This window comes from Prunus persica, chromosome G1, assembly GCF_000346465.2.
Source record: "Prunus persica cultivar Lovell chromosome G1, Prunus_persica_NCBIv2, whole genome shotgun sequence".
Lineage (NCBI taxonomy): Eukaryota > Viridiplantae > Streptophyta > Magnoliopsida > Rosales > Rosaceae > Prunus > Prunus persica.
In genome coordinates this window covers 19651197-19676697 of record NC_034009.1, presented here as the reverse complement: position 1 = coordinate 19676697, position 25501 = coordinate 19651197, and the positions used below count along the sequence as shown (strand labels likewise).

Genomic DNA, 25501 nt, shown 5'->3' with positions numbered 1-25501 from the left:
ACGCACCTCACAAGTGGAGGAGCATTAATGAAATCATGGCACAATGTAACATGTGTATCGTGGAACCTGAAAGCTTTGAAGATGCTGACCTGGATGAATCATGGAGAAATGCAATGAAGGCTGAATTAGAGATGATTAAGAAGAACCATACATGGGAATTAGTTGACAAACCATTTAACAAACTTGTACTTGATGTCAAGTAGGTCTACAAGACTAAACTTAATCTAGATGGCACTGTGCAGAAAAAAAAAAGTTAGACTAGTGGCTAAAAGCTATTCACAAAAGCCTAGAATCGATTACAATGAAACATTTGCCCCAGTGGCAAGGCTAGACACCATCAGAACCTAGATTGCTCTTGCTGTACAAAAGCAATGGAGTTTGTATCAGCTGGATGTGAAGTCTGCCTTTCTCAATGGCATTCTAAAAGAGGAAGTCTATGTTGAACAGCCACAAGGCTATGTTCAAGAGAATAAAGAAACCAAAGTGTACAAGTTTAACAAGGCTCTATATGGACTGAAACAAGCTCCAATGGCCTGGTATGATGAGATAGATGCCTACTTCAACAACGCAGGTTTTAAAAAGAGCACTAGTGAAGCTACTCTCTATGTCAAAACCAATGATGCTTCAGGTATTATTATTGTCTCACTTTATGTAGATGATATTATCTATACTGCTAGTTGTTCCAAACTGCTTGAAGAGTTTAAGTAAGATATGATGCAACACTATGAGATAACAGACTTGGGTTTGTTGCATCACTTTCTTGGCATGGGAGTCGTACAAACAGATAGGCACATTTTCATTCATCAAAAGAAATATGCAATGAAACTTCTTGACAAGTTTGGAATGAAAGACTGCAAGTCAGTGGCAATTCCACTTGTGGTGAATGAGAAATTGTGCAAAGATGATGAAAGTGAAGCAGCAAATGAAAGTGAATACAGACAGATAGTAGGGAGCTTGCTTTATTTGACTGCTACAAGAGCAGATGTAATGTTTGCATCTAGCTTACTTGCTAGATTCATGCACAATCCCACAAAGAAACACATGGGATGACAGGACCCGATCCAAATTTCACTTTGGAATCCGAGCCGGACCCTGTGCGTGTCCGACACCTGGCGAATGTCGGGCACAAATGACCCATTTGCCCTTCTATACAAAACATGATAAAATAACAAGATTGACGTCTACCGAAAAACCGGCAGAGTTTCCCTTGTAACTGGCTCAATACCAAATCATTTACACCTGCCAAAATAAGTATATATATACAACTAACTGCCAGCATACATATATATACATTCCAACAGTTCAAGTCTCAGTCTAGGGCAAAACATCAGAGCAACTACTAAGAATTTACAAAGGAGTTAATCCTTTACAAAACAAAAATCCTACATCAAAAGAAAGGCACGGAAGATGGACAACGGCCCGGTGGTGGATTCTTGTGCACGTCTACTGCCTGGGGGCGCAAAACATGAAAAAGGATGAGTGGACCCAAAACAAAGTTTAGAAAATAACATATGAACATACTAACCCCACTGTGAAAACAGTTATACAAACTAACTTCTTTTCTTTATTTATGAAATCAATGCACGTATATAATTATACTTGTATATAAACCAATCATATTCATGGTCAACATCACTTTTGAAAGCAGTTTAAAACTATCACCTAGGTGTACCCTTATTTCCGTCAATTCTTTATCTCCGTCAATTCCTTGCATCACCATGGGTGACACATACTCGCAGGTCTCAGTGACACGAGGTCAGTCCGAGCCGTAACTCGCAGGATTCAGGAAACCGTAGTCTACCTTTATTCGCATTACTCGCTCCACACGAGTTCGAGTACCAAGGAACTCGTAGGGCAACTGTCAAGCATGCTGACTAAACCGAAGGCAACCAATACAATCCGAAGGCAACATTTAATATCTGGGTACAAGGTGGTTTAAGAAAATATAAAGTTTCTGAAGCAAAACTGTTGAATAATTAACTTTCTGTAACCTTTAAAATTCTGCTGTCATTTATCTGATAATTAACTAGAATTTCTTTTCTTATATCCACTCGGCAGCATGCAAAATAAAATATTTAAAAGCATAAAACAGCTTATAATTGAAACTGAACTGCTTAAATTCATTTATTAAAACAAAGAGTCCACTCACTGGTAGTCCGAGCTCGCTAGACCTCTTGAAGGTCCCTCTTGCGGGTCAATTGGTGCCCGGGTGCCTGATTCAATGACCATAATATTCTATTAATACAATATAGTATTAAATTAAAAATCCTAACCCCCGGCTCCTAAAAGTATGTGCGTCAATTTAAAGTTATCCCTATGCCCATAAAAGGTTTCCTTTCACGTGAGATAGTTTAGCGGTATCTTGGGACTCAAAAAGCGCTAAAGTCCCAAAAAGATCAACCCGGGACCCCACGGGTCCATGACCTCACAATATGATCCGGAAGCCGCTAGAAGGTCCACTATATCTAGGACACATGTCCCGAGGATATTGGTGTCGATCGGACGGTCGGATTGATCACGATCGTGTAATCGCATAATTTCTATACCCTAGCCCTAGGGTTCGCGATGTCGGAGTATCCGGGGCTCCGATTCACGATCCGTCGAATTCTACAAGTTTCTATAATTATCCAGAGTAACATATCTAAAATTGATTACGATCCAACGGCTCAACAGTATTGAACCCGAAAATCGCACAATATGGAAAATCCGTTCGAGGCTCAAACGGTATCCAAATTGAGATCTGTGAATTCCTACACGCTCGTGACAACCTAAGGATCGTATCAAGATACAGTGCCACTAAACTACCCTCACCCACACGCCGCCGCACGCGCCGGCAGCGCTGGGTGTTTAAAGCGATTACGCATCGCCGGAAAATCTCAAAATCACAGCTCCAAACTCCTACCCTAGGTATAACACCATATTTGGAACCACTTTTGTTCTTGGACCTACCCCAAAAACTGACCGGAAGTGGCCGAACACGGAGGCCGAAAACCGGCCGAATTTCCAGTTCGAAAATCCATTATCTACACTGAGAACCGATTAATTCCTACCCAACAGGCAGCTAGAACAGCTCGAGAGGTTCAAAATCCATACCTGGCTCGTCCGATTTGGTTGAGAAATGAGGGAGAACGACGGCTGTGAAATTCCGGTCACACCCGCTCGGTTTTCTGCAGTTTTCAGCGGCTGGAGGGGCTGACGGCGACGGAAACTGGGTGGGACGAGGAGAGGAGGAGATGACGGTTCGGACAAGACCGGTCTCGTGGCCGGTGGTGGTCTGTGGCGGCGACGGCGTCACAAAAATGAATCGGAGGAGGAGGTCGAGCGACGGGAGAGAGAGAGAGAGAGAGCGAGAGAGAGAGAGAGAGAGAGAGAGAGAGAGAGAGAGAGAGAGAGAGAGAGAGAGAGAGAGAGAGAGAGAGAGTGAGGGTTTAAAATCTAATTTTTCAAATTATCATTTTGCCCCTCATGTTATTTTAACCGTATTTTCTTCGTTAAATCTCCGATTCGAGCCCACTTCGTGTGTATGAACTCATTTCGTTGTGCTTTACGCAACGGTGTATGTGAAATTGTCAAATTCCTTCTCAGTCAAAAAGTCAACTTTTCGTTGATAAATTATTCCAAGGGCAAAATTGTCTTTCCTCATAATAAATTACTAATTAAATATGAATTTTAGGTTTGGGTCATTACATGGGAACTGCCAAAAGAACTTTGAGATATATACAGGGCACACTTGATTTTGGCATTGAGTTTGTGAAAGGGAAAATAACTACTCTAATAGGGTATTGTGACAGTGATTGGGCAGGAAGTGAGGATGATATGAGAAGCACCTCAGGATATGCTTTCACACTAGGCTCAGGCATGTTTTCTTGGGCTTCTATCAAGCAAAACACAATGGCTTTGTCCACAGCAGAAGCTGAGTATGTGAGTGCTGCAGAAGCAACTTCACAAGCTAAGTGGCTAAGATTTGTGCTTGAGGATTTTGGTGAAGAACAAGTAGAAGGTACACCAATCCTATGTGATAACACTTCTGCTATTGCAATGGCAAGGAATCCAGTTCATCACCAGAAAACTAGACATATCAGTCGAAAATTTCATTTCATCAGGGAAGCTATTCAAGCAAAAGAAATTGAGCTAATCTACTGCAAGACAGAAGATCAAATTGCAAATATTTTGACCAAGGCTTTGCCTAAGGATCGCTTCATTAGTTTAAGAAGCCTACTTGGTGTGAAATCAGCTAAAGGATTAGAAGGGAGTGTTGGAATGTAATCCTGCAGCTGCTTTCTTGAAGCTGAAGTCACCAAGCCCTATTACAATCATTTTATGTTTATTTTATTTGTGATGTAATTAGAACCATTGGATCATAGTCCAGGTGGATTCTCTCTAGCTTAGTTTTGGGATGACAAGTGTAAACACCTCATAGGGTGATAGCTGCAATTCTGTTAGAGGAGAATCTCTCCTCTCTCTTCTCTACCAAGTACACTATGTAAGCCAACTATTTGTGAAAATGCAACGCAACAGTCTCTTCTCATTTTTCTCTTCTTCTCTGCAAATTCTCCATTTCTCTAAAATATACAAAACAACCATAGAATTCTAACAGCCCATCTCAAAATTATGTCGAATATGATAATCACATAAGAAAACCACTAGACTTTTCAAAATTCCCAAATATTGAAATGTTGATATTGAAAGGTTGTAAGCGCTTGTATAAGGTCCACTCATCCATCGAGCATCTTGAAAGACTTTCTTTGGTAAATTTTGAAGACTGCGAAATGCTAAGGGATCTCCCACCGAATTTCTATAAATCCAATTCTATTGAAACTCTTATACTGAATGGTTGTTCAAGATTTGAAGACTTGGCTAATGGCTTAGGGGACATGGTATCATTGACAACTCTGAAAGCGGATTGCACAGCCATCAGACAAATTCCATCTTCCATAGTAAAATTGAAGAAGTTGAGAATTTTATCTCTATCTGGTGAGAATTTTGAAATTCCATCTTTTACCCCTTTCGTTACATGGCTTAAACTCTTTAATAGAGTTATCTCAACTTTGGATGCAGGCTGCAGTTTAACTGAGGATGCAATCCCTAAGGATCTATGTAGCCTAATTTCCTTAGAAGATCTGCTTCTTGGAGACAATGACTTTTGTAGCCTACCAAGTCTCGCTGGTCTTTCAAAGCTCAAAGTCTTGTGTGTAAATGCATGCGAAAACCTTCGTGGAATCCCAGATTTACCAACCAATTTGTATGTTCTGAAAGCAAGTGACTGCCCAGGATTGGAAACAATTCCAGATTTTTCAAAAATGTGGAATATGAGAGAGTTGTATCTCAGTGATTCGTTCAAACTCACTGAGGTTCCAGGCTTGGATGAGTCATTAAACTCCATGACAAGGATTCATATGGAAGGCTGTACCAATCTGACTGCCGATTTTAGGAACAGCATCCTACAGGTCTCTCTCTCTCTCTCTCTCTCTCTCTCTCTCTCTCTCTCACATACACACACACACAGAGTCACAGCTGCAGATGCGGCCCATGTAATGATTATGCATGCATGTATAAGAATGTCTTGCTTCTGGTGTGCAGAGATGGACTTCTTGCGGATTTGGTGGAATTTATTTGAATGGAATTTATGATATTCCTAAGTGGTTCAAATTCGTCAATCATGTGGACAATATCGCCTTTTTTGAAGTTCCTCAAGGAATCATGGGTTGTGATTTAAAAGGGTTGACTATATGCTTCGTTTACTCTTCGGACGAGCCAAAACTTGAAGATTCTCAAGGTCGTATTGGCATTATCGTTAGAAATCTTACCAAACAAACTGCTTTGCACACCTGGATAGCATTTGCCTCGGTAAAAACTTACAATACACCTGAAGACGATTATCTTTGGCAGGGACAATTGTCAAACGATGTGCTTTGTTTGGAAGGCGGTGACCACGTATCGATTCTTGTAAGACCTGATGATGTTGATTTTGTGAGAGTGAAGAAAACAGAGGTTCATCTAGAGTCGAGTGGGACAAAGTCATGAAGGAAAATATGGATAATCCGGATCCTCATTTGTATGATTTGGAAACAAATCAGGATCTTTCAGGGGGAGTTGTTGATGCATTTTTCAGGGACTGTACTATACGTGAACGATTAGCAGTGGAACAATATCTGGAATTTTGGGGGGGAACTGATAATGAGGCAGAACAGAGCCATGACGCAGGCCGGTTGATGTTGCATCCCGGAGCCATGACAATTTTGTCCGGACTAATCAATCAAGTGCTGGAGAATATGAACAATTAGCAGTGGAGGGGTGTTTTGCGCATCTTAAAAGTTTTTTATTTAATCTTTTTTTCAATTGTTTTTCCCACCCACGTTGATTGTGATTGGTTGCCAAAGAATTTTTAGTTGACGGGAACTATTTAAGATTGAATTTTCGTTTTTTTTATTTTTTTATATTTTTTATAAATAAATATTTGAAGGTAATCCTGCAAATTGCAAAGGAAAGGGCCGCAACCTTGAATTGAATTCTACACATTGCCGGAAGCCAAATTATTTTATTATTTTCTTTTTTTTTCTTGTTTTAGCAAAAAACCTTTACACATTACCTGGAACCAAATTTTCCATTTTCTTTCACTTGCAAAGAAAACGCAAATCCCTTCCACAGTAATAACTGGAACAAAAAGAATGTAACAGTGGACCAGTCATCACCTTCTTGGGTAATCTGATCCTGTCAATTACAAAGTTAAAAATTCCAATAAGAAAATACTTCAATTATTTGGTAAGATGACCCAAATCTGTTACAAAGTTACAAATTTCAGTAGGAAATCTGCTTCAATGATTTTGTGAAGAGAGAGCCACGCAGAAACCACCGCTATAACGACCCGGTCCTAAACTAATAATTAAATACTAAATTATTAAAGAAAAAGACAATGTTACCTCGGAATATTTTAATATGTTTGCATGTTGACTTGTTGATCGGGGAGACTTTGGTGAAATTGTTACATCCCGGTCTGAAAAAGTGTTAAAATAATTAAAGTAAGAGAGAATAAATTTAAATGAGGAAATAAATTGAAATAAACATTAAAATAAAATGATTTGAATTAATTAAGGTTTTTGAGAAATTAAAAGATTATTTAATATTATAAGGGGCAAAAAGTTCATTTTAAGTTTGGGAAGGAATTTGGAAATTTCTGATTATATCTTTGTGTAGAGCACGTCAAAACGAGTCCGTGGACACGTAGTGGACCCGAATTAGAGTTGTAACGAAGAAATGGCGATCAAAAGAAATTCAGTGACATAACCGTAAATATTTTGAAGTTCAGTTTTTTTAAAACTCAGATTTCTTCTCTTTGGGCAGTTTTGGACGAGCCAACTTCAAATGGTGATTTCTCCCAACTCCGGCCATGAATTCAAACAAGACCGGTCTCGTTAGAACCACCACACTTCCCTCTTCCAGTCCCAGCCATCTCAGCCTCGATTCGCCATCGTGGTGGCCGGAAACTGCCACGAAATAGGGCTGTTTGGACAGTTTTTGACGAAATTTCGCAGAGCTCGTTTGGACACCTCCGGCCACCAGTTTCTTCGAATTTGGTATGCTTTTCTATCCTTTCAATGTGTTCTAGCTGATGGTTGGATAGGATTTGATCAATTTCTAGCGTAGGCAACTCGATTTGTAACCCAAAATTTGGCCAGATTTCGGGATGAGATTCGGGCCACTTCCGGTCATTTTTCGAGGTAGGGCCAAGAACAAAAGTGTCTCCAAATGAGGTTTTACATCCAGGGTAGGAAGCTAGGACCTTAATTTTGAGTTTTTCCGGCAGCCGCTATCGCTTAGGATACCCACGCGCTTCCGACACATGTGGCGGTGCGTGGGGTACGTAGCAGAGGGGTTTGTATCCCAGTGCCATTCCCTAATTGTCACTAGTGCGTAGGTGTGCTCGGATTTCAATATGAATATCGTTTGAGTCTCAAACGGATTTCGCCTATTGTGCGATTTCCGGGTTTGATATGCTTGAACCGTTGGACCATTGTCAATTTCGTATATGTTGATCTAGGATATGGGGCCGAGTGCTTAAACTACTTGTGTTACTGTTGGGTTGCTAAACGTCGTATGATGGAAATTGAGAATTTATTTTATGTTAATTGTGATGGGCATGCATAACTTAATTCGAGTTCTTTATTTGCTTTGTTAAATCTCATTATTTGGACTTAAGAGCTTCGTTGGTGGTTTGGTTTGAATTGTTAAAGGGCAGAGGCCTAGTTAAGAGCTTCGTTGGTGGTTCAGTTTGAATTGTTAAAGGCCAGAGGCTTAGTTTGTAAACTGCTTGAAGGTTAACTTGTGCATGTTGCCAGTTGTGGATATTAAATTGTGAATTTTGAATAGGTTGAAATTTTGGGGAAAGCCAATTTACAGGGAAGACAGTCGAAATTTCGGCAAAAAATCTCGTACCCTTTTCCTTAACTTCGGAAAATAGGATATAATTTTAGTAAATGGGCCCAACATCAGTGTGATGTTGGAATTTCCACAAGATTCGTCTCGGGTTCTGAGGAATCCAGGGCGGGTCCTGTCAACTGTCACCTTTCCCAAAGCTCCACATGTCACATTATGGTGCACTCTCACCTTTGTAGGTAGTAGACACGTGTCAACATAAGCAGCAACATACACTTTACACTTCCTTCACACATGAAACATCACAAACAACTCATGCACAAAATAAAATACTTAAAGATCGTAGAAAAAAATTAGAGGTATTTATATGAGATAGCTCTTTACAAGGCTGAATAATACATGAGCTTCGCATTTAAGCCCAAACATAGATCCCAAAATATAGAAAAATCCTATGCAATCCAAATTCTATAAAACAGTCCAGTTGGACTATTCAATGGACTTACCAATACAAACAACCCTTGAAAATTGTACAATTTAAAAAACTGCCACTGCAATAATATTACTAGATACCCAAACACAATTTTTCACCCAAAAAAAACCCAAAACCTGCCCAGCCCACTTTGTTACAAAAATACCCATTACAAAACCAACAAAAAAACATGATATCTTATGCTTTTGGCCCTTGATTAGAATCCTCTTTCTCTTGATATCCATCTTTCATACAACTGCATTATATATAGTCGTTTGACACACATTATTTGTATCTATATCAAGTTTTCAATAGAAATTTAATGCATTATTTTTTCGTTTAGAAAACTAGTGGTAAATAAGGTGATTACAATAAATTTGTAATCTTTTTACACACTGTATGTCTCCATTTTTCTTTAACATGTAATATTAAATTTCAAACCCATACAGCTACAGTATGATGCTAAGGATATTCCCTTTTTTCAAATAAAAATAAAAATAAAAATAAAAATAATTCACAGGGATACCCCCAGAATTCATTGTAATAACTAGAACATTTTATAATTTTATTTTTTTTATCAAGTAGAAACTTCATTATGATTTTGGGAGCCAAACGATGGATTGGTCCCTATTGCTTCGGTGATGATGGGCGTAGGGGCAGTCAAAAGAGACATCAAAGCCATCCTGCTTGCTGGATTCGCCGAATTAGTTGCTGGGGCATGCAGCGTGGCAATGGGAGAGTTTGTGGCTGTGTACACTCAACTTGACTCAGAGACGGCTCAAATTAAGAGAGAAAACAATAACATTATCAATGAAAAAGAAATTGCAAAAGCAAAAGAGAAGCTGCCGAGTCCATTTCAAGCCAGCGTGGCGTCTGCGTTTTCGTTTTTGGTGGATGGATTAGTCCCACTATTGGCAGCTGCGTTCATCACCAATTACAAGGTGAGGGTTATTGTCGTGGTTGCAGTGTCTAGTTTGTCATTGGTGGTTTTTGTGGTGTAGGGGCAGTTTCAGGCAAAACTTCTGCGGCAAGGTCTTGTTTCCAAACAACTCTAATTGTTGCTTGGAGGGTGGATGGCCATGGCCATTACTTACGCCTTCACCAAGTTGATTGGTTATAGTGGAGTCAAAATACAAGGTTTCTTTATGTTTTTACTTTTACATTTCACAATATATATATATATATACCAAATGTTCATAAGTGGCATGCTTTATATTTGTCAAATATGTTAGACTTTAAGATCAAACAAGCTATAAGTACTAACCTTGAGAAGCCATGAGAATTCGACAGAAAAGATCTTGTGCAGCAAGCAAAGGTCTTCCAATCTTTCTACACGCCTTATGCACTCCTAATATGGGGTAGGATTTGTATACTTGAATGTGTATTATGAGATCGGGGACCTAAACCTTGTATTTTTAGGTGATTTGACCTAGGTTTCTTGCCCATAAAAGATTACCTAAATCATGCCTTAATCACTTCTAGAATCCATGACAGAATAGGATAGATATCTCCTTTTATTTCATTCCTTCTTCACCTCCACGTATCCGGCTAATCAAATAAAAACTTTCCAGTTTTATTCCTTAACAAATTCTGTGCCTTAGATGCAAACTCAATTAGGGTATTACATTCTCCGACTTATTAATGTATGCATTTTGAGTTTTTTCTTTTGGCTTCCCTTGACAATTTTGTAATAGGACAATCATTGTAGTTGCCCAAGCTTTAAGTTTAGATTAAGAATTACTTCTCTAGGTGTTCTTATCTGCCTACATTCTGATGAAAAACAATGCATTTGACAAAGGTAAATTCTGCATTACACTACATTGCATTCATTAAATTTCTGAAGATTATGACTAGTCATATTTCCTTCGTATGACTAGTCAACCTTTGTTTCAATTAGGATTTCCAGCTCATTGTTTCCAGCTGAGGCTTAACCATATTTTTGTCCTTTTCTACGAATTTCTCAGCTGCCATGTGTCTATTCTGACATAGGAATTTTTGGTAAAAGCCAAAGAATTCCTCATTTGGCAGCCGTCACTTTTGGGGACAAGTTTTGGAAAGTTTCATAGCAAACTTTCGCTTCTTCTTCAAGAGTAACCTTCATATTTTTCATCTTTAAGTTTTCCAAATTGTTTCTTTTTGAAAACTGCATTTGAAATATGAAAACTTCATCTTGCTAGATCAAACACTCTATCATATATATCTAGGTCAGATTCAAGATTGATTTCTTCAAGAGTATGGTTTCTTGAAGTAATTAGTCATTTTCTCCATGAATCCAAATTTCATTTCTATCTGAGTTAGAGCTTGCAAGCTAGTGCCATGGGATGAAAGAGCTGGAGAAGGAGCTGTCATTGCCATGAAGAACTAAGCTTCAAGCTTTGCTAAGTTGGAGAAGAAGATTGCACAAAGGAGGTATAGCTCATCTTCCTAAATAGACCTAGGAATTTCTTGAGCTTGCTAATGTTTTTTGTAAGAATCTTTTTGCTTAGTGGATTGCCTGGTCGGTTGATAACCCCCAGTTTTTCCCAATGGTGGGTTTCTGGGTGGGTTTCCATCTCTGTAAATTTTTTGGGTTTGTGTTCTTGATAGTTGACTAGTCATCTGGATTTGTGCGGTTGACTAGTCATCTTCTTCTACTGTTTGGTGTTTGCTTGATTATGTTGTCTTCACACACTTTCACCATAGTTGTTGCTAGCATAGGGGATGCCTAGATTGACGGGTCCTTCTTAGTGTCTAGGTTGTCACTAGTAATTCTCTAGGCTTGCAGGTACATCTTGGTATGCTCTGTGTATGTTATTGTTTGGTATAATTCATATCTGACAGTTGACTAGTCATAAGAGTATTTGGTCAAGGTCTAGAGTGTGTGAAGTTTGTTGCGTTCTTGGTTGAATATCTTTTAAATTTACCCCTCGTCACCTAAGTACCAATTTCACCACTTGAGTGCAACATCTATTTAAAACACTTCCTTATTGCCTCAGAATTGATTCCTTATGTGCACAGTTTGGAAAGCTCATTTGATAAGGATATCTATATCAAACTCTGTGTCAAATTTCATCAACTCATAGGATTGCAGACGTGATATCCAATTGATATGGTATCATCCACCTACAATCACCACAAGCAACAAAATCCACATAAAGTACTAGCAAGTCATGGTTATGTTTGCACATATCAGAAGTGCTAAACTGTGAAGTATCATTCCTGATATATGAATAGTCCACTTTATAACCAGTCCTTACTCATATATATAAAGAACTCCTTAATATTTATAATCAATCCTTACTCATATTGCAAAAATTCAACAGAATCAGAGTCAAAATATTCATTCATATTGTCAAATAACATGAAAGCATAGTACCAAAACATTTAAAAATAAAAACACATTCTAAGACAACTCCCACTAAAACAAGGCATCTTCAAAGCTTGATAGCACTCCCATACTGTTGACATGCCTACGAAAAACTGAATTAGGCACTGCCTTGTTTAATAGATCAGCTATCATCTCTGTAGTATTTATGTAATCAACATTTATTTCACCATCTCTAACTAGTTCCCTAGCAGATAGGTACTTAACTTTCATGTGTTTGACTCCTGAGGATCTCTTGTTATTTCTACAGAAGAAAACTGTTGCTTTGTTATCACAGTACAACTGAATTGGTCTTTCTATGGAACTTACTATCCTCAAATCATGTATAAAATTCTTAAGCCAACTACTATGGTTTGCAGCCTCATAAAAAGCTACAAATTCTACATACATGGTAGATGTAGCTATTGTCGACTGCTTCACACTCTTCCAAGCAACAGCTCCACCTCCCATCATAAAAACAAAACTAGAAGTTGATCTAGCTGTGTATGCACATCCTGCAAAATCTGCATCACAATAGCCAACTAATTCTAATTCATCTGTCCTCCTAAAAGCCAACATCTGGTCTTTAGTCCTTTGCATGTATCTGAGAACCTTCTTCGCAGCCTTCCAATGAACTAAACCTGGATTAGCTTGGTATCTTACCAAAACACTGATTGAAAAAGTTAAATATGGTCGTGTACACACTTGTGCATACATGATACTTCCTACAACTGAAGCATATGGCTTGTCTCTCATTTCTGCCTTCTCAAAATCATTCTTTGGACAATCTTCTTGACTCAGCTTATCTCCTTTTGAAATTGGCACTTCCGCTCCATTACTTTGCTTCATATTGAACCTTTTCAACACCTTTTCTATGTAAGCTTTCTGCGATAAACCTAACAGCCCTTATGCTCTATCTCTAGGAATCTCAATATCTAGGACATAGGAATTCCTGCCGAAATTTCGGCAGAGCCTCCCCTATAAATTGGACATTTCCCAAAATTTATACCTGCATGAAAACACATTTAATATCCACAACTGGCAGCATGCACAATATAATTTCATGCAATTCGCACAAATGGCCTTCGGCCTTCCAATAATTCTCCAACAACTACCAAACAATTCAAATACAAAAGATGACTAATATTTAGTCTGCGGCTGCACCTATTAACCTTAGGCTGCCTACGTACCCTCCTTGAGGGATCAAGCCACACGTAGTTCTTCCCTAAAAACCCAATTCCACACTTGGGCGATACCTTATTTCATTTCTTTGTATTACATACAATCTCCCCATACGCCGGTACAACCAATGCCACGTATGGGGCCTGTCAACACGCCGGATAACCTACGCCACGTGCGACCATGCCATACTATCACATAACTCCCCATACGCCGGTACAACCAACGCCACGTATGGGGCCTGTCCCAACGCCGGATAACCTACGCCACGCGGGACCTCAACATCATATCACAAATCTCCCCATACGCCGATACAACCAACGCCACGTATGGAGTCTGTCGATACGCCGGATAACCTATGCCACGTGCGACCTCAACACATTATTACATAGCTCCCCATACGCCGGTACAACCAACGCCACGTATGGGGTCTGTCTCAACGCCGGATAACCTACGCCACGTGAGACCTGAACATCATATTACATAGCTCCCCATACGCCGGTACAACCAACGCCACGTATGGGGTCTGTCCCAACGCCGGATAACCTACGCCACGTGGGACCTAACTTTCACTTGGTGGTACTTGTAGTGAATCCAACGTTCGAGGAGGTACCTACGGTAGTGCGTATAGCACTCAAAACTGACATTTTAGACTCTGTTGTACCCTTGTACAACCACATATAATTATATTTATATAAATTAATTCTTATATTGTGTAACCCTCCACAATCATCTAGCATCCGATAATCCCCCTTAGAAGGGTGAGATTACTCCGGGAGACTCACGGTCAACCAAGGGTCAAACTACTCTAACCCTGGTCAACCGGACCTGCGGAACCCACGATCTCCAATTTCATATCCGAAAGTCCCTATGGGTTCTACCAGGTATAGGACACTTGTCCTGCAAGTTTGGTTCAGATCGGACGGTCGGATTTCTCACGATCGCACGATCCGACGGTTAATATATAATATAAACTTAAAATTATTATTCGGAACATCCGGGGCTCCGATTCACGATCCGTGAATTCCTACACGATCCTAGAAATACCTAGATTAACATATATTAAATTTGGGACCATCCGACGGTCCCAACCTATCGAACCCGGATAACGCATAATATGCGATTATCCGTTCGATAGTCAAATGACGTCCGAATTGAGATCCGCGAAATCCTACGCACTCGTGACGGCACGAGGATCTCAAAACTGCCCAGAGTCACTCCACCACCCTCGCCCACGCGCTGCCACACGCGCGGGCAGATCGGGTGTCCAAAGCGATTATGGTTCGTCGAAAAATCTCGGAACCAAGACTCCAAACTCCTATCCTAGGTAAAACACCTCATTTGGAGTCACTTTTGTTCTTGGACCTACCCCAAAAAGTGGCCGGAAATGGCCGATCACGGCGGCCGAAGTTTCGGCCGATTTTCAATTCGAAAATTGAGTTGCCTACGCTAAGAATCGATCTAATCCTACCCAACCATCAGCTAGAGCAGCTCGAGAGGTTCAAAATCCATACCTGGGTCGACGGAATTGGTGGCCGGAGGAGGGAGATCGACGGCGTTGAAGTTTCGACGACTTTCCGGCGGTTTTCTGCATTTTCCGGCCAGCACAGGCCGCGTCGCCGGCGGGGAACGGTCGGGGAAGGAAGGAGGGGCGACGGCGGTTCGAACGCCACCGGTCCCGTGGCCGGTGGTTCCCTGTGGCGGCGCCGGCGCCTCTTGGAAGGCGACGGCAGCAAACGGGAGAGAGAGAGAGGAGAGAGAGAGAGGTCGCGCGGGAGAGAGAGAGAGGAGAGAGAGAAACCAGATTTTTATATAAAAAAATCCCATTTCGAAATATTTACGATTATGCCACTGGACTTCTTTTGACCATATCTCTCTCGTTACAACTCCGATTCGAGCCCACTACGTGTCTGTGAACTCGTCTCAGTACGACCTATCCAAAAATATAAGTCACGGTCCCAAACTCTCTCCGGTTAAAAATATGACTAAAATACCCTTAAATAATTAAATAATTAAATGAGGGTAAAATTTGGGGAAATTTGGGGTCGGGGTGTTACATAGGAAGCTTCTCCAAGATCCTTCATTTCGAAATTCATAGATAGAAAATTCTTTGTTTCATATAAGAGGCTCTCATCACTACTAGCAAGGAGAATATCACCTACATAGAGAACAAGAAAAATAAATCTACTCCCATTGTTCTTCAAGTATGTGCACTTATCCAACCTATTCTCAACAAAGCCATATGATGTGATTATCTTATGAAACTTCAAATACCACTGCCTTGAGGCCTGTTTCAAACCATAGATTGATTTCTTCAGTTTGCACACTAACTGCTTACTATCTTCTTCTACAAATCCTTCTGGTTGCTGCATAACAATCTCCTCACTTAATTCACCATTTAGAAAGGCTGTTTTTACATCCATTTGATGTAAAAACATGTCAAAGTGTGTCACAAGTGCCATAATAATCATAAAGGTATCTTTGGTTGAAACTGGGGAGAAAGTTTCGGTATAATCAATCCCCTCTTGTTGTGTGAAACCCTCAGCTACAAGTCTAGCCTTATGCCTCTCAATATTGCCCTTTGAGTCCCTTTTGGTTTTGAACACCCATTTACACCCTATAGGCTTCATTCCTTGCTGCAATTCAACTAACTCCTACACTTTATTGGCTTCCATTGACTCCAATTTAGAATGTTCACTAGTTATAGCCTCATTGTAACTCATTGGGTCATTAAAATCACAGTCATCAGAATATGTCTCATTCAAATAAACAAAATATGGCAATGTATTAGCTCTCCTTTCTCTTGTGGATCTTCTAATTTCTTGATGTTATGGTTGTGGTTCTATGGGCAGGTCCATTTCATTTAGTTCTTCTTGTATTTCCCCAGCATTTTGGTTTTCATTCCTAAGCTCAATTGGTGCCTCAGGTTGTGACAAAGTTTGAGTTAACTCATAGGTTATGATAGGAATATTGCTTGGATTGCAATCTTCTGCTCTTATTTCTCCTTCTTCATCAAAAGTAAAATTCTTGTTTGCCCCCTCATTGTCCTCATCATATTCTAGAAACTTAGCCTTTCCTGTCTCAACAACTCTATTGGTATAGTTGGGCCAATAGAAACGAAAACCCTTTGATCTCTCTACATATCCTATAAACCTGCAGCTCACAGTCTTGGGATCCAATTTTCCCAAGTTTGGATTGTAAACTTTGGCTTCAGCTTTACAACCCCAGATATGCAGATGGTTTAAGCTGGGCTTCTTTTTGTTCCATAGCTCAAAAGGTGTTTTAGGCACTGATTTACTCGGACACCTATTTAGGATATGATTCGCTGTCTTGACAGCATCTCCCTATAAAAAAACTTGGAAGGTCAGTGGTGCAAATCATACTTCTCACCATATCCTTCAAGGTTCTATTCCTTCTTTCTGACACTCCATTCTCTTGAGGAATTCCAGAGTTTGTGTATTGAGCAACTACCCCACAATCTTGAAGATATCGAGCCAATGGTGATGGATGTCTACCTTGCTCATCATACTTGCCATAGTATTCTCCTCCCCTATCAAATCTTAACACTTTATTCTTTAACTCAAGTTGGTTTTCAACCTCAGTTTTAAATATTTTAAAAACTTCAGAGGCACTAGATTTGGTCTGGATTAGGTAGAGATAGCAAAATCCAAAGAAATCATCAATGAAAGTGATGAAGTACCTATGTCCTTCTAGAGTTTCAACTGGAAAAGGACCACAAATGTCAGTGTGAATTATCTCTAGGAGTTGTTGACTGCGTGTGGATCCCAATTTTCTAGAGTTAGTTATTTTTCCCTTTATGCACTCAACACACTCAGTGAAGTCTGCAAAATTCAAGGAAGGAAGAATTCCTTCTTGAATTAGCCTTTGCATTCTTTTCTTATGACCCAATCTTTTGTGCCATAGTTTTGTAGACTTCTCGTTATCTAGTGATCGTTTCTGTCCTATGGTTTCAGTGGTGAAAACAACATTGTTACTGGAAAGATTTAAACAATACAAACCATCAATCAAAGAGCCATTGCCCACTGAATTTTTATCAAAGACTAAATCAAATCCAACTTCAGAGAAAACAAAACTGAAAAGTTCCTTAGTTAATCTAGAAACTGAAATCAAATTCCTTCTCATGGAAGGTACAAAAGCAACATCTTTCAAAATTAAAGGAAAGCCTGAAACTAATTGGAGTCTAACTGAGCCTATTGCTTGGACTCGTACTCTCTTCCCATTCCCTACGAACATATGGTCTTGGTCTCTACTTGGTTTCCTCTAGTTTGCGAAGTCCTGCAAGGAATTGGCAACATGGATTGATGAACTAGTGTCAATCCACCATGAGTTAGTAGGAACTATGACATTGTTAGACTCAAAACAAACTAGGACAGTTTCAGACTTACCTTTGTTTCCCTTTTTCTTTACCCAATGCTTGTATTTGTGGCACTCTCTCTTCATGTGACCTGCTCTGTCATAGAAGTAACATTTAAAGACAGTAGTTTTGTTGGTTTTTAAAGTGCCAGACCTTTTAGGAGGAAGATTAGCCTTAGAGTTCTCTTTGTTCGCAGAAGTATGTGAGCCAGGCTTAGAAAAGTGACGTTTGGGAGCATTGGTGTTGAGGTGCAGTGTGTTAACTTCTTTTTCCTTCTTGATCCGACCCTCCTCTTGAACACAAATGGTTATGAGCTCATTGAGATCCCACTTGTTTTTATGAGCATTGTAAATTACATTAAGTTGTCCATATGATGAAGGGAGAGAGTTCAAAGCAAGATGAACGAGAAAAGGATCGGCTATAGTAACATTAAGTGCCTTTAGCTTGCTGGCAGTCTCTACCATGCTTAGGAGATACACCATCATCTCTTCCATACCATCATACTTCATAGTAGCCAGCCTATTCATCAGATTTCCAGTTTCAGCCTTATCTGATTCTTTAAACTTCTCAGCCACTGCCTTCAAGTACTTCTTAGCATTTTCAGAATCAGGAATGCCTCCATAAATGGCTTCAGTCATGGACTTTTTCATTATGCGCAGACAGATCCTATTTGCCTTCTCCCATCTCTCAAGTTTCAGCCTTTGCTCAGCAATGCTCTGAGCAGTGAGCACTGGTTTCTCTTCTCTTAAAGCTATGTTGTGATCTAAGAGACCTAGAGCTATCTCTAAATCACGCTTCCATTTCTTAAAGTTGCTACCAGTCAAGGGTTCAATCAAATTGATAGAGGTAGGGTTCATAACTGAAAACACAAAATTATGCAATATGGTTAATCTTTTATCCTAAAAATCTTCATACATATGTGATAAACATCTGTGGACAGAATATCAAATATGCTTGAGTTTCTTTCACAAGTCTAACGTCATAAACTGTCTATGATAAGCTGTTATCAAGATCTTCCCATCTGTGGACAGAAAAGATCTTGATCCTCATAGCAGTTGATGTGCCATCTTGTTCCATCATAAGGCATAATCGAATGAGGTTCACACTTGTAAGCAGAAAACCTCAACTGATGTGTCTCGTGATGCAATTTCATCAAAAACCTGGAGATGATTTAAAATAATTGCCTCATGTTCATCTGTGGACTGAACATCAAACAATGACTTTGAATCAAAACATGACTTCCTTGATATATTTACTTGATGCAGAATTTCATTATGTTCATGCTTAATTGGTTTTAAACCTAATCATGATTCTACATGCATCTGCAGCTAGATATGCTAAACAATATAAATTGGTTTAATATTTAAAACACACACACAGCAGTCCTGTAACGACCCGGTCCTAAATTAATAATTAAATACTAAATTATTAAAGAAAAAGACAATGTTACTCTGGAATATTTTAATAGGTTTACATGTTGACTTGTTGACCGGGGAGACGTTGGTGAAATTGTTACATTCCGGCCCGAAAAAGTGTTAAAATATTTAAAGTAAGAGAGAACAAATTTAAAAGAGGAAATAAATTGAAATAAACATTAAAATAAAATGATTTGAATTAATTAAGGTTTTTGAGAAATTAAAATATTATTTAATATTATAAGGGGCAAAAAGGTCATTTTAAGTTTGGAAAGGAATTTGGAAATTCTGATTATACCATTGTGTAAAGCACATCGAAACGAGTCCGTAGACACGTAGAGTTGTAACGAAGAAGTTACAATTAAAAGAAGTTCAGTGGCATAACCGTAAATATTTCAAAGTTCAGTTTTAAAACCCAGATTTTTTTTTCCTTCCCCTCAGAAGCTCCACGACCAACCAACCTCTCTCCTCCACCACCGCCACCACACACCTTCGTTCTTGGCTGCACCGGTCCCGTTAGAACCGCCTCACTTCCCCATTCGATTCCTAATCGGTCCCAGCCTTGATCCGCCTGCGTAGTCACCGGAATCAGCCACGGAACAGGCGGTGTTGGACAATTTTTTAGTAAACTTTCGAGAGCTCGTTCGGATGCCTCCAGCCACCAAATCTTTCGAATCTGGTATGATTTTCTATCCTTTCAATGTGTTCTAGCTGCTGGTTGTGTTATTTTTGAGAAATTTCTGCGTTTAATTGGTTGTTTAAGCGATTAAAGTTTTGGCCAGCTTCGGCCTTCGATTCCAGCAACTTCCGGCCACTTTTTGGGGTAGGTCCAAGAACAGAAGTGGGTCCAAATAGGGTGTTTTACCTAGGATAGAAGCTGGGTTTCCAGTTTTGAAGATTTTCGGCTGCCGGAATTTGATCAAGCCACCCATGTGCTGCCGGCACGTGGGTAGCATAGTGAAGTCACTTTCAGAACCTAAAATGATCTCTTGGTCCTCAGGAGCGCATAGGAATTCGCGGATATTAATTTGGACAACATTTGGACCCCAAACGGATCTCGCATATTGTGCAATTTCCGGGTTCAATATGTTTGAACCGTTGGATTGTAGTCTATTTTATATATGTTGATCTAGAAAATTCTAGGATTGTATAGGACTCGACGGATCGAAAAACGGAGACCCGGATACTCCGAAAATTCCAACCCTAGGGTTAGTGAAAGGACCCGCCCCGAATTTTCTCAAAACCCGAGACGAACCCTTTGGAATTCCTGACATCACTCTGATGCCAGACCCACTTACTAAAAACCGAGACTCCCTGCATAAATTTCGGCAGAGTCTCCCCTATAAATTGGACATTTCCCAAAATTTATACCTGCATGAAAACGCATTTAATATTCTCAACTGGCAGCATGCACAATATAATTTCATGCAATTCACACAAATGGCCTTCGGCCTTCCAATAATCCTTAACCAACTACCAAGCAATTCAAATACAAATTATAACTAACATTTAGTCTGCGGCTGCACCTAACAACCTTAGGCTGCCTACGTACCCTCCTTGAGGGATCAAGCCACACGTAGTTCTTCCCTAAAACCCAGTTCCCCACTTGGGCGATACCTTATTTCATTTCTTTGTATTTCATATAATCTCCCCTACGCCGGTACAACCAACGCCACGTATGGGGCCTGTCAACACGCCGGATAAACTACGCCACGTGCGACCATGCCATACTATCATAATATCTTCCCATACGCCGGTACAACCAACGCCACGTATGGGGTCTGTCTCAACGCCGGATAACCTACGCCACGTGAGACCTGCATATCATATCACAAATCTCCCCATACGCCGGTACAACCAACGCCACGTATGGGGCCTGTCCCAACGCCGGATAACCTACGCCACGCGGGACCTCAATATCATATCACAAAGCTCCCCATACGCCGGTACAACCAACGACACGTATGGGGTCTGTCGACACGCCGGATAACCTACGCCACGTGCGACCTCAACACAATATCACAATAGCTCCCCATACGCCGGTACAACCAATGCCACGTATGAGGCCTGTCTCAACGCCGGATAACCTACGCCACGTGAGACCTGATCATCATATTGGAAATCTCCCCATACGCCGGTACAACCAACGCCACGTATGGGGTCTGTCCCAACGCCGGATAACCTATGCCACGCGGGACCTAACTTTCACTTGGTGGTGCTTGTAGTGAATCCAAAATCCGGGGAGGTACCTAAGGTAGTGCGTGTAGCACTCCAAACTGACATTCTAGACTCTGTTGTACCCTTGTACAACCATATATAATTATAATTATATAAATTAATTCTAATATTGTGTAACCCTCCACAATAGTCTAGCACCCGATAATCCCCCCTAGAAAGGTGAGATTACTCCAGGAGACTCACGGTCGACCAAGGGTCAAACTACTCTAACCCTGATCAAATGGACCTGCAGAACCCACGACCTCCAATTTCCGATCCGAAAGTCCCTATGGGTTCTACCATGTATAGGACGCTTGTCCTATAAGTTTGGTTCAGATCGGACGGTCGGATTGCTCACGATCGCACGATCTGACAATTAATATAAAATATAAACTTTAAAATTATTATTCGGAACATCCGGGGCTCCGATTCACGATCCGTGAATTCCTACACGATCCTAGAATTACGTAGATTAACATATATTAAATTTGGGACCATCCGACGGTCCCAACCTGTCGAACCCGGATAAAGCATACTATGCGATTATCCGTTCGATAGTCAAACGGCGTCCGAATTGAAATCCGTGAAATCCTACACACTCGTGACAACCTAAGGATCTCATTGGAACACAGTTCTATTTTTCTACAGTGCCCACGCGCCGCCGCACGCGCCGGCAGCGCGTGGGTGCCCAAAGCGATAACGCGTCGCCGGAAAATCTCAAAACCACGGCTCCAAACTCCTACCCTAGGTATAACACCCTATTTGGAGCCACTTTTGTTCTTGGACCTACCCCAAAAAGTGGCCGGAAATGGCCGATCACGGAGGCCAAAGTTCGGCCGATTTTCAGTTCGAAAATCGAATTGCCTACGCTAAGAATCGATCTAATCCTACCCATCCATCAGCTAGAGCATACAGAAGGGATGAATTTCCATACCTTGATCGCCAGAAATGGCGGCCGGAGGAGGGAGATCGGCGGCCGTGAAGATCCGACGACATCCGGGCGAAAATCGCCATTTTTCGGCGGCTGGAGCGGCGGCCGATGGCGGGGATGGGCTGGGTCGTGACGCCGAGGTCGAGCCGGTTCTTTTGACACCGGCCCCGTCCGCAGCCGCGGTCGGTGGCTGGAGTTACGAGGAGAGAGAGAGGAGAGGTCGACGGGAGAGAGAGAGAAGTCGCGGGAGAGAGAGAGAGAGAGAGAGAGAGAGAGAGAGAGAGAGAGAGAGAGAGAGAAATCTGAGTTTTTATAAAAAAAATCTCATTTCAAAATATTTACGATTGTGCCACTGGGTTTCTTTTGACCATATCTCTCTCGTTACAACTCCGATTCGAGCCCACTACGTGTCTATGAACTCGTCTCAGTACGACCTATCCAAAAATACAAGTCGCGGTCCCAAACTCTCTCCGGTTAAAAATATGACTAAAATACCCTTAAATAATTAAATAAGGGTTAAATTTGGGGAAATTTGGGGTCGGGGTGTCACAGTTAGGTTGATAGTAACCGTCCGATCGCACGATAGTGATCAATCCGACCGTCCAGTTGAGACCAAACTCTCGGGACATGTGTCCTAGGCATGTTATGACCTCTAGGAACTCTTGGATCGGAATTTTGAGATCGTGGATCCCACGGGGTCTCGGGTTGACTTTTTGGGACTTATCGCTTTTTGAGTCCCGAGGCACTCCTAGACCGTTCTAATCTTTGGAAAGGTTTACATAGGCTTGAGAATGACTTCAAATACAATGCACGCACTTCTAGAAGCCCAGGGCCAGGACTTTGGATTAATTAATGAGGATGAGCTCCATGTGTTATGTTTAAGCCTTTAGAAAGCTCATGCTCGTGCGAGTGTTCACTTGGTTTAGTTGTAGTTCTAATTTCACTATTTTATGTGATTTCGAGATGAGTATTTAATTATCTGTTTATTTATCACCTGTTTATATTTGTACATATGGTTAATTGTGTGGTAAGAGTATAAATACAATATTGGAATGGTATGCTAAGCAGATATCGAGATAGTTAACAAACTAGCCAAGTATTTGGTGTATATATATATATATATATATATTCAGTAGTTGAAAAGGATGAATCTTAGCTTTTGGCTTTTATCAAATTATGATATATATATATTTTAAGTTTAGTTGAGAACCAATCTATTTAAAGTTTATATAAATGACGAGTTATAGTTTTCAAACCCACCGCGAGGGTACCCCCTAGTTGCCTTGAGATAGGTTGTTATTTTGATGATGCCCCACGAGTTTCGGGGACGCCTGAACCATGTGGCGCCAGGATTGCGGCTTAGATTGAAGTGTTATTTCTGAGACCTGCGAGGATTGCGGCTTAGATTAAAGTGTTATCTCTGAGACCTGCGAGGAATGAGGCTCGGTTAACTTTATGGTTTTGAGACATGCGAGGATGGAATTGACGGATTATTATTGGAATTGACGGATATATGGAATTGATGGCATATATGGAATTGACGGATCAGAAATTGGGATACGCCTAGGTGGAGCGAATTTAAGTTCTGAGATGCTTTTGAACTAAATTGAGGATTTTATACAGTTACCATTATTTTTCTTAAGCATCACATTTGTTTTACAAGCGATAGATGGATACATATATATATATATATTTATGAACTTTACTTGAGTTCGATACAAGGGTGTTCTTAGCTTATAAATCTTTAACTTATTTTGTTTCATTTTATTTTATTTTAGTATGTTTATTTATCTTTATCTTTTATTATTTTATATAGTATTAAATATCTTAAGTTTTTCTAGCATATTTTGCCCTCATGAGTCTTAGAGTTATCCGGACCGTGGAAGCGAGGATTGCAGACCAGGTTGACCAGATGTCTCCTAAGTCCAACAAGGATTACAGATCAGGACGTGTCACCATTGGTGTCATGAGGAATTGATGGTTATGGCTTTACAAGCATGCTTACTTGATATAAATGTTTTTATTTCTTTGTTTGATTTTATATTGCCATGTGAGAAATGCCAGGAAGCTTGAAACAGAAAGTTGAGATGAAATTTGAGAACTACATGTGGCTTGATCCCTCAGTAAGGGTACATAGACAGCCTATTGTTACAAGGTGCAGCCACGAGAGCAAGTAATTAAAAGTAGTCCAGCTAAGTTATTATGAAATCTAGCAATGTTCTGGTGATGGTTTAAGAAGTTGAATTTAATGTGGTTGGTAGAATGATTTATTCGTTTCATTGAGGCCTGAGGCCAGAATGTTGTGATATTTGATTTCCTAGATATAAATTGATATATGCTGAACGCTTGAGAAATTTTAAATTTTTGTTGACAGGTAGAAATTTTGGGAAATGAGTAAATTACAGGGGAAACTCTGCCGAATTTTCGGCATAAGATAATCTTATTTTAAAAAATGGATTTTTAGTTAGAATGGCAGTTTGGTCTTTGTGCCCGGCATTAGCCAGGTGTCAGATACTCACAGAGTTCTGCTCGAATTCCAAAGTGGAATTTGGGTCGGGTCCTGTCAAGTCCCAGAATACAAATTTTAATTCTTGAGTTTAGCAAACAATCATTATAGCACAGCACAAAATGCAGAATTGGAAAAACAGTCTGGAGTTTATGTTTTATCTTGATTTAGACTTATAGATGCATGACCTAGGCTCTGATACCACATGTTAGACTTTAAGATCAAACAAGCTATAAGTACTGACCTTGAGAAGCCATGAGAATTATACAGAAAAGATCTTGTGCAGCAAGCAAAGGTCTTCCAATCTTTCTACACGCCTTATGCACTCCCAATATGGGGTAGGATTTGTATGCTTGAATGTGTATAAGATCGGGGACCTAAACCTTGTTTTTATAGGTGATTTGACCTAGGTTTCTTGCCCATAAAAGATTACCTAAATCATGCCTTAATCACCTCTAGAATCCATGACAGAATAGGATAGATATCTCCTTTTATTTCATTCCTTCTTCACCTCCAAGTATCCAGCTAATCAAATAAAAACTTTCCACTTTTATTCCTTAACAGATTCTGTGCCTTAAATAGATGCAAACTCAATTAGGGTCTTGCAAAATAATGTTCTTTCATTGAGGTACAAGCTGGATTGATTGGGTTGAAGATTTTACTTTTCAAAAGTACTTTTCCTACTTTATCTTT

At 40.2% G+C, this 25501-nt stretch overlaps 2 pseudogenes; both read left to right on the top strand.

The window, feature by feature from the left end:
- Window positions 4674-6284, top strand: LOC109946678 (annotated as a pseudogene).
- LOC18790930 lies at window positions 8495-10121 on the top strand (annotated as a pseudogene).